Genomic DNA, 10,476 nt, shown 5'->3' with positions numbered 1-10,476 from the left:
CGTGGCGTTAGTTGGTATCTCGATCGAGACATGGGGCTTTAGTCTTGGGAGGTATGTGTCATGTTTAGATGGGCAATATCAAGATTGAGATACTTCGCTTGAGTTGCGTCAATGTCCCAATTTTAGAGAGAGTGAACGAAAGTGAGTACCCTCATCTTGCAACCACCCTTCACAATGTAGTAAGAGAAACAAACCCAACACAAGAATTCTAATCAAGTATGCACGCAAATTAACTATGCTCCTTTGTAGCAGCACTAATGGAAAGCTTAAATGCACCACACTCTCTCGCACAAGATTAACCAAGTGGAGTGTACTTACCTTTCTCTTGTTGTGGGGAACTTGGATGCTTACCCATCATCTTGGAGAAGTGGCAACCGCATTGCAAACAACAAGCTAGCACTTAAGAAGATAGTCTCCCATTATCACCATGTGAGTTGTCTATGATGTTGAGTTTAGGACTTCCCATGGTTGAAGAGCTCCAAGAAAGTTAGCTTCAAGATGGTAGCCCTCTCCTCACACTCTCACTAGTATCAATGGAAAGACATATGGGAGAGAAGAAGAGACCCACGCACTCTCACACCCACACACATGAGCATAACACTATACCAAAAGAGGTAAGAGAGCATAGAGCTAAAGAGCAAGAGCACAAGAGGCAAGAGCCTAGTTTTAATCCAACCCAAGGGAATTTCCCTTTCTGGTTAGACAGCTTCACTTATATACAAGTCACTTATTAGTCTTTGACTTCACTGATTTTTGGGTGCCGCCATCTCTTGGGTTATAACTTAAAGTGTAGTTTTTAGCAAGATTATAACACACTAGAGTTAATCCTATCTTGCTTAGGCAAGATTACAACACACTAGAGTTAATCCTATCTTGCTTAGGTAAGCATTCACACATAGGGTATGTTGCCTTAAGTCCATAGCTACTCCATAGCGTGCATGACCTTGATTGCTTAGACTCAGTTGGCTTCATTATTATATGTTACTTAATCATGGCTCCTTTTGCTCCCTTCGCTTAGTGTTGATGTGGTCCAAGTGTGTGGAATTAATGTTTGGATTCCCATGTACCCTTGGTTAACATGTGCAAAGTGGGGATGGCATTGGATTTAAAATAAGCAAGTTATTAGCATTTTAAGATTATATTGTGTATTTATTCAAATTTGGGACATGCCATATACACTATATTTATGACGTAAGAAATTCAGCATTTGAAATTTCCATTTGGTATTTGAATTTTTTTATTTTCGATCGGACCATATGATGACTAAGGGTGTGATGATTCATTAGAAGATCTCAATGTTAAGCTCCTTCGCCAGAACTGGGTGAGATTAGCCACTTTTTTTGTGAAAAATGAGTGTTTTTTGCTATAAAATACTATGGAAGGTGCACCAAAGTGAAGAATCTCATTGTACAACCACCCTTCATATGCATGACAAAGCCTTACATAATTAGTGAAGCTCTTTTATGTATATACTTAGTGATTCCAAGGCATTTTATATGCATAATAAAGTCTTACATAATTAAATATCTTACGTTTTAAAAAAGGCTAAATTGAGATGTGCGTAAATTTTTTTTTAAATTTGTCAATTAAATATAAATTTTCAAAGCCATGTTTTTAGGAAAGGGCAATGAATATCATTTTGCACACACGTGTGTGTGTGTGTGTGCTAATGATGGCATGTCAAATATGTTAAAGGATATTCATACTTGAAGGGTGGACGTGGAGACGTGGAGGAGACTCATACTTTTATACGGGTGGAGAAGGAGATTCATACTTATAGAAGGTAGGAGGTGGAGTATATTTTCATTTGTGTACACACAAATTGTAAAAGTCATCTTTTATGAAAACCCATCATTAAAATGGTTATCGTTTTGTGTGTGCTAATGGTGGTGTATCAAAGGAGGTGGAGGAGATTCATACTGGAAGGGTGGAGGTGAAGAAGACTCATACTTGTATGCGGTTGGAGGAGAAGATTCATATTTATAGAAGTAAGAGGTGGAGAATGATACTTGTGTGGAAAATGAGGAGGAGATTCATATTTGTAGCGAGGAGGAGGTGGAGACTCATACATGTGTGGTGGTGGAGGAGGTGATCCACACTTGTGAATGCACTGGTCTCCTATTTCACAGTCTAAGAAGAGTGTGAATCCACATGCCACCTCATAGAAACAAATCTCTCTCTCTCTCTCTCTTTCTCTCTCTCTCTCTCTCTCTATCTATGATCATCATATGCTTTAACACATTTCTTACATTATATATTCACTTACCTTTTTTGGTAGGGTCCATATATTCATTAACCTTTTTTCGTAAGGTCCATAGCAAGAAGATAGTGAAAGTTTCAATTGGTACATCTTACAATTTAAGAAAAACAAATGTCTTCTTATTTTAAAAGGCCAGCAATATAGTTTGTAAGTAAATGTTTGCTAAGCTTTTTGTTATAATATCCAAGGCCTAGTATCAAAGTTGTCTCTAAGGTCCTAATTTCTTTTTGACTCTCTTAGATTGAGGAGACGTGGTTTCCTAAAAAAGATACAAACTAACTTGCATGATATTTAAAAATTTAGAATAATACCAAATAGAATCTTACTTATTTGTTATATTATTTAATCAAATTACTTGTTGACACTTCATGAATTTTACATTATTTATTTTTTCTCTCGCACTTTAAGAAGTGCTAAAAAGACTAAAAAGAAAACCAAAAATAGAAATTAGTGGCTTTGGGAAGAAGGAGTTAGTATTTACTTCTTATGCTTGATTTTGCCAAGGAGTTGACATATGCTTGAGCTTGCTTTGCATTTAACAATCTTCTAAGGGAGTCATTTGTTTATACTTTGCATTTTCTAAGAGATTGACTTTTTTCAAGCTTATTTTGCATTTCTTAATAATGACTCTAACATAAAGTTTAGCACTACAAGAATATTTGTAAAAAAGTAGTGGATGGATACATGAGTTATATTTCTCACAACTAAGAGTACATATGTGATAGTGAAGCTCTTTATGTGTATACTTATTCAAGCTAAGAGATTTCATATGCATGAAAAGTATTAAATAGTTAAATATCTTATATTTGAATAATGGTTAAATTTAGATGTGCATAAACTTATTTTTACAGTTTTGACAAGATAAACTTATGCATGAAAAGAAGCACCTTGGTGAGAGAAATATAAATCTCATATACTTGGCATGGGTGGTTCTCTTAAATATAACATAATTTTCTCAATCCAAGTGTTTTCCTTTCCAATACTTAATACTTTATCAAGTAAGTGAGGAAGAAGTATTTCATTCCTGTAAATACAAATTTTCAAAGAATTGTTTTTAGGAAAGAGGTATGAAGGGCATTTTGTGTGTGTATGTGTGTGTGTGTGTGTATGTGTGTGTGTGTGTGTGTGTGTGTGCACCTTAGACTTGGCCCTTGTTAAATTATTTTACCTTGAAAATCAATTTATTTCAAGTATTTTTACTAGGCTAAGAAATGTCTTGTAGAAAGTAGGAGGTGGAGAATGATAGTTGTGTGGCAGAGGAGGAGGAGATTCATATTTACAGTGAGGAGGAGGTGGAGACTCATCCTTGTGTGGTGGTGGAGGAGGTGATTCACACTTGTGAATGCACTAATCTCCTATTTCACATTCTAAGAAGAGTTTGAATGCACATGCGAGCTCATAGAAACAAATCTTTGTGTGTGTGTGTGTGATCATATGCTTTAACACATTTCTTGTATATATTCACTTACCTTTTTTCGTAGGGTCCATAACAAGAAGATAGCAAGAATATATATTAATTAAACTTTTTTGGTAGGGTCCATAGCAAGAAGATAGTGAAATTTTCAATTGGTACATCTTACAATTTGAGAAAAAAATGTATCCTTATTTTAAAAGGCCAGCAATATAGTTTGTAAGTAAATGTTTGCTAAGCTTTTTGTTATAATATCCTACGTCTAGTCTCAAAGTTGTCTCTTAGGTCGTAATTTCTTTTTGACTCTTAGATTGAGGAAACTTGGTTTTCTAAGAAAGAAATAAACTAAATTGCATGATATTTAAAATTTTAGAATAATACCAAATAGAATCTTACTTATTTGGTATATTATTTAATCAAATTACTTGTTGAAACTTCATAAACATTACATTATTTATTTTTACTCTCGCACTTTAAGAAGTGCTAAAAAAAACTAAAAAGAAAACCAAAAATAGAAATTAGTGGCTCTAGGAAGAAGGAGTTAGTATTTACTTCTTGTGCTTGATTTTGCAAAGGAGTTGACATATGCTTGAGCTTGCTTTGCATTTAACAATCTTCTGAGGGAGTCATTTGTTTATACTTTGAATTTTCTAAGAGATTGACTTTTTTCAAACTTATTTTACATTTCTTAATGACTCCAACATAAAGTTTAGCACCACAAATGTTTTTGTAAAAATGGATACATGAGTTATATTTCTCACAACTAAGAGTACGTATGTAATAGTGAAGCTCTTTATGTGTATACTTATTCAAGCTAAGAGATTTCATATGCATGAGAAAGTATTAAATAGTTAAATATCTTATATTTGAATAATGGTTAAATGTAGATGTGCATAAACTTATTTTTACAGTTGACAAGATAAACTTATGCATGAAAAGAAAAACCTTGGTGAGAGAAATATAAATCTCATATACTTGGCATCGGTGGTTCTCTAAAATATCACATAATTTTCTCAATCCAAGTGTTTCCCTTTCCAATAATGAATGCTTTATCAAGTAAGTGAGGAAAAAGTATTGCATTATTGTAAATACAATTTTCAAAGGCTTGTTTTTAGGAAAGAGCTATGAAGGGCATTTTTGTGTGTGTGTGTGCGCGCGCGCACGCACGCACGCTCATACTTGAAGGGTGGACATGAAAACATGGAGGGGAGACTCGTACTTTTATTGAGGTGGAGGAGGAGATTCATACTTGTGGAAAGTAGGAGGTGGAGTATATTTGCATTCATGTACACATAAATTGTAAAAGTCATCTTTATCATTCTTTATGGTCAAATTCAGGAATCTTTATCATATAAATCTACACATTTTTATGTGCAAGGTCTCTATTTGAATTAATAAAAAATATACAGCATGACATTAAGCAAAATTTGGACTCAAAACGAGCCCTCTAAGAAATGCCATGATGGTTAAATTTTTGCAAATCAAATCAAAATTTGTCAGAGATTTTAGATTGGGAATCTACTCTTTGAGATCTTTCCAAAAATGAACTTAGTCTAATGCATGTGCCAAAAATACCAACTTTAACTAATACAAGGTGCATAACATTTGTTTTGCCTAAAACCTCTTTCCTCTCTCCATCTCCAATACAAGGTACACAACACTAATATAAGGTGCACTTGTTTTGCCCAAAACCTCTTACCAGTTTCCACATCTCCAATACCATGTATGGTTTACCTCTTTCCACCTTCCCAAATCCACTGCGGTATTGCCAAAAAGTTGTTTATATAGCCTTAGACCAAATAACCTTAGCCAAATTTAAATTAATAAATGTGCACACCTTAGACTTGGCCCTTGTTAAATTATTTTTTACCAAACCAATTTATTTCAAATACTTTTCCTAGGCTAAGAAATGGCTTGTACAAAGTAGGAGGTGGAGAATGGTACTTGTGTGGCAGAGGAGGAGAAGATTCATATTTGTAGTGAGGAGGAGGTGGAGACTCATACTTGTGTGGTGGTGGAGGAGGTGATTCACACTTGTGAATGCACTAATCTCCTATTTCACATTCTAAGAAGAGTCTGAATGCACATGCAACCTCATAGAAACAAATCTCTCTCTCTCTCTCTCTCTCTCTCTCTCTCTCTCTCTCGCCTTCTCTCTCTTTCTATGTCTCTCTCTCTGTCTCTCTCCATTTACCTTTTTTGGTAGGGTCCATAACAAGAAGATAGCAAGAATATATATTAATTAAACTTTTTAGTAGGGTCGATAGCAAGAAGATAGAGAAAGTTGCAATTGGTACATCTTACAATTTGAGAAAAAAATGTCTTCTTATTTTAAAAGGCTAGCAATATAGTTTGTGAGTAAATGTTTGCTAAGCTTTTTGTTATAATATCCTAGGTCTAGTCCCAAAGTTATCTCTTAGGTCCTAATTTCTTTTTGACTCTCAGAAAGAGAGGGGAAGGGAGAGAAGCTCACATAAAACTATGTCCAAGCTTTCCATGAAAGCTTGGAACAAGACATGAAACCATGAAGAAAGCAAGAAAGTGCTTACCTTGGAGAGGGAGACTTGATTGATCCAATAGCCTTGAGGGATGAGTTGAGGTGGGAGGAAAACTTGGGCTAATTTGATTTGGGGATACCTTTAGTGTAAAAGAGTTAATTTGAAAAGGATTTCAAATCTAAAGTCTCAGATGAATCCTTGATTATTGCCCTTTTCTTTGCTAATTTAATATTCACTCTTTCTTGAACTAAAAGCTAGAAAAATGGCTACTCTCTCTATAAAATTTCTAGGTGGTAACTAGGGTTTAATAAGAGTTTTATAATGCTAAATTACTAATTTTATATTCTATTTTCAAGGATTTATTTCAAGACACTTACTTTTCTCTTTTGACTTCAATTGATTCCTAAAAAGTATCTCTCTCTAAAATCACATAGTTCCTTCAATCATTCTTTATTGTCAAATTTAGGATTCTTTATCATATAAATCTACACATTTTTATGTGCAAGGTCTCTATTTGAATAAATAAAAAATATACCGCAGGACATCAGGCAAAATTTGGACTCAAAACAAGCCCTCTAAGAAATGCCATAATGGTCAAATTTTTGCAAATCAAATCAAAATTTGTCAGAGATTGCAAATTGGGAATCTACTCTTTGACATCGTTCCAAAAATGAACTTAGTCTAATGCATGGGCCAAAAATACCAACTTTAACTAATACAAGGTGCACAACATTTGTTTTGCCTAAAACCTCTTTGCTCTCTCCACCTCTCCAATACAAGGTACACAACACTAGTATAAGGTGCACTTGTTTTTCCCAAAACCTCTTACCACTTTCCACATATCCAATGCCATGTATGGTTTACCATTTTCCACTTTCCCAATTCCACTGTGGTATTGCCAAAAAATGGTTTATAACTTTAGACCAAATAACCTTAGCCAAATTTAAATTAATAAATCTGCACACCTTAGACTTGGCCCTTGTTAAAATATTTTTTACCACGGAAACCAATTTATTTCAAATATTTTTCCTAGACTAAGAAATGGCTTGTAGAAAGTAGGAGGTGGAGAATGATACTTGTGTCACAGAGGAGGACGAGATTCATATTTGTAGTGATGAGGAGGAGGTGGAGACTCATGCTTGTGTGGTGGTGGAGGAGGTGATTCACATTTCTAAATGCACTAATCTCCTATTTCACATTCTAAAAAGAGTCTGAATGCAAGGCCTCCGGTAGCTCGCTGAAGCTCCCGCCTCCACCCTGCATTGTGCGCCAGCCTGCACGCCCCCCCTCTCTCTGTCGCCTATTCGCCTCCCACCTCTCCGCCTGTTCGCCTCTTCACCCCCCGCCTGCCTTCGCTCCCCTCTGCTCGCTGTTGCGCCCCCCCTCCTTCCTCGCTGCTGCGCCTCCCCCCTCCTCGCCATTCGTCCCCCGCCTCTTCGTATATTCGCCCCCAACCCCCTCTTCGCCTGCTCGCCCCCCCTCCCCTTTGTCGCCTGTTCGCCCCCCTCCTTTCCGCCTGTTCGCGCCCGCCCCCCCCCTTCAGCAGCGCCCCGCCTCCCCTCCCTTTCGCTTTGTTGCCGCCCCCCCCCCCCAGGGCTTCTCCTTCGTTTTCCCCCTCTCCCTCCTCTTTCGTGTTGTTCACCCCCAGGGGGTTTTGTTTTTCTTCATTTTCATCCGGTCTTCCGCCTCTTTGGGTGCAGCCCGTTTCTTGCAGGTTTTCCGCATTCGCCTCGCCTTCGCCTGAGCTTCAGACTCTGATGGAGACTCCTCCCGCCTCGCCTCAGAGGGACTCACCCGCAGAGGGACTCACCCGCAGCTCCCTCGCCTCGCCTCAGAGGGACTCACCCGCAGCTCCCTCGCCCGCCCCCACCGAGGTCATCCCCATCAGGCTTTCTCTTTCGCCGGAAGAGGAAGCGAGCCTCACTGCAGAGGTGGAACGCCTCCAGGCTCATTCCACCATCTGCCGTATAGTCGGCACTCGCCCCAGCAGAGGGGAGATCAGGGATCTTCTTCAGGCTCGCCTTCTTGCAGATGTGGGCAAGATCCTGGATGTACAACTCCTGGGCTGGGGCCATTATCAGATCGAGTTCGAGGCCGCCCAGAGCGTTGCCAAGGTCCTTGCCATGAGTCCTCTGGACATCAGGGGTGCTCGAGCTTTCTTCAGACCTTGGCAGCATGGATTTGACCCAGCAGAGCGGCAGAGCAGGGAGAGCGCCTCTTCCATATTACAGTTTGTTTCCCTGGTCTCCGCCGGGAGTATCTTCCGCTCCTCCCCAGGCTTGGAGCATTGGTGGGCTCGGTACTAGAGACGGGCCCCTCAGTAGCTTCAGTGGTGGCCAGAGCAGCGGAGCTACCTTCGGTCAGAGTGTTGGTGTCTGACATCTCCTCCCTTCCTAAGGTCATTCAGCTACCTAGGATAGGGGGGGGGTGGATAGATCAGAGAGTGGAGTTCTCGGGGCTCCCGAACCAGTGCTTCATTTGCAGGCAGGTCGGTCATCTGGCCAAGGCCTGCCCTCGCAGGAGACCTCGACCCTCACCACAGCAGCAGGCTACTGATGGCCCACCCACAGATTCGGCTCGGCAGGCTGCCTCAGGGACACCTGCTCAGGCCACAGAGACCTCGGAGTCGCAGCCTGGACAGGGGCGCCGCCGAGGGAGACAGCCACAGCAGCACGCACAGAGACCGCTGCAGCAGCAGCCACAGTCTCAGCCTCACTGGGTTCCCGTGAGGAACAGCTTTGCTCCCCTTCAGGAGGAGACCCCTGCAGCGATCGAGGACCAGGAGATGCCAGCTCCCCCTTCTTCACCCCCCACCCCCATCCCCTCCCACCGCCTCGTCTCCACCTTCGCCTCCTCCCGCCCCCGCTCCGGTTTCGGCAGCGGCTCCCTCTCCACCTCCCTCGCCTCCCCCTCCTCCCCCTCCGCCCGCCTCACCTTCCCGGGAGACCCTGGCAGTTCCCTGGCGCTCACCTGCAGTCCGGAGAGCGCTGAGCACTGACCTCGCTCGAGCATCACAGAGGAGACCTATGCCGATTAGGGCCTCACGGATTTCATCTATCCGCAGTCGGCTGAGTCACCTTGGCATTAGACAGCGCTCGGAGGCCTTTGATTATACCTTTACACGGCTTTTTGGAGCAGAGGGCCCCCATGAGCCAGCACCCATTCGAGTTCATGTAGTGATACCTCCGGCCCGCGGGGAGGAGGCACTAGACTCAGCGGTGGCCTTCTCGTTCCCTCTATGTGGACCTTGTGATCGGGAGTGGACTCTAGAGCTCGCTCTCAGCACTTTGAAGACTCAAGCAGTTGAGTTTTCTCACCACATGAGCGATCTGGAGGTGACTGATGTGATAGGCCGACTTTGGGAGTTGGCTCATTTTTTCTTGGATCCCAGGAGTGTGGATACCTCAGGGATTCGGCATTTGGTCGTGCGCATAGTGGCAGACTTGGCGCGCGACCCTGGATATGTGAGTATACACGAGGTTTCTCTGTCAGAGCAGGAGGCAGTCGCCATGGGCCACAGCCACCACTGGCGCCTGATCCGGGATTCTTGCAGTACACCGGGTGGGCAGATTCGCAGCCATTCGGATGGGGACTACTCTCCATCCAAGCCGCTTGCGAAGGCCCGCCGTACGGCTGAGACAGCATCCACCTCAGCAGGGCATCCATGAGGATCATCTCATGGAATGTACAGGGCCTTGGCGGAGCACACTTTATACGCTATCGAGGTTGCTTGAGGCAGGAGCTTCAGAGATGCCTGGTTGGTGGCAGCATTGACATTTTGATGATGCAGGAGCACCACTTGGGTGAGAGCAGGATCCGGAGATATGGTTCGGTGATGCGTGGTAGATGGGACACTTTTTGGTCTGCAGGGTTTGGTCCTTTGGGTGGACAGGGAGGAGTATGCATGGTTATTGCAGATGTATGGCGGCAGGCCATTGTGGATCGAGGGATCATTGTGCCTGGTAGAGCACAGTATGTCATTCTGAGGATGCATGATGAGCTATTGGGTGTGCTCAACATCTATGCGCCCAATCATGCTAGTGCCAGAGCAGAGTTTTGGACTCAGGTTATAGATGCATTGCCAGAGGCCGCACATTGGTGTGTTGGGGGAGACTTCAACATGCTTGAGGACCCGACAGATAGGGTGGGAGGCAGTCATGTTACACTGCACGGCACGGAGCTTGCAGCTTGGGACCGATTTTGCATGTCACTGAGGATCACTAATGCATGGCAGCATGGGACTTTCTCCCGGTCTCAGGACAGTCTTAGTTTCTCTCGGTCGGATCGCCGGCAGGGAGGGACTAATC

The sequence above is a fragment of the Cibotium barometz genome, chromosome 29 (assembly GCF_041138505.1).
Source record: "Cibotium barometz isolate CiBa-2024 chromosome 29, ASM4113850v1, whole genome shotgun sequence".
Lineage (NCBI taxonomy): Eukaryota > Viridiplantae > Streptophyta > Polypodiopsida > Cyatheales > Cibotiaceae > Cibotium > Cibotium barometz.
This window is presented reverse-complemented; position numbering follows the sequence as displayed.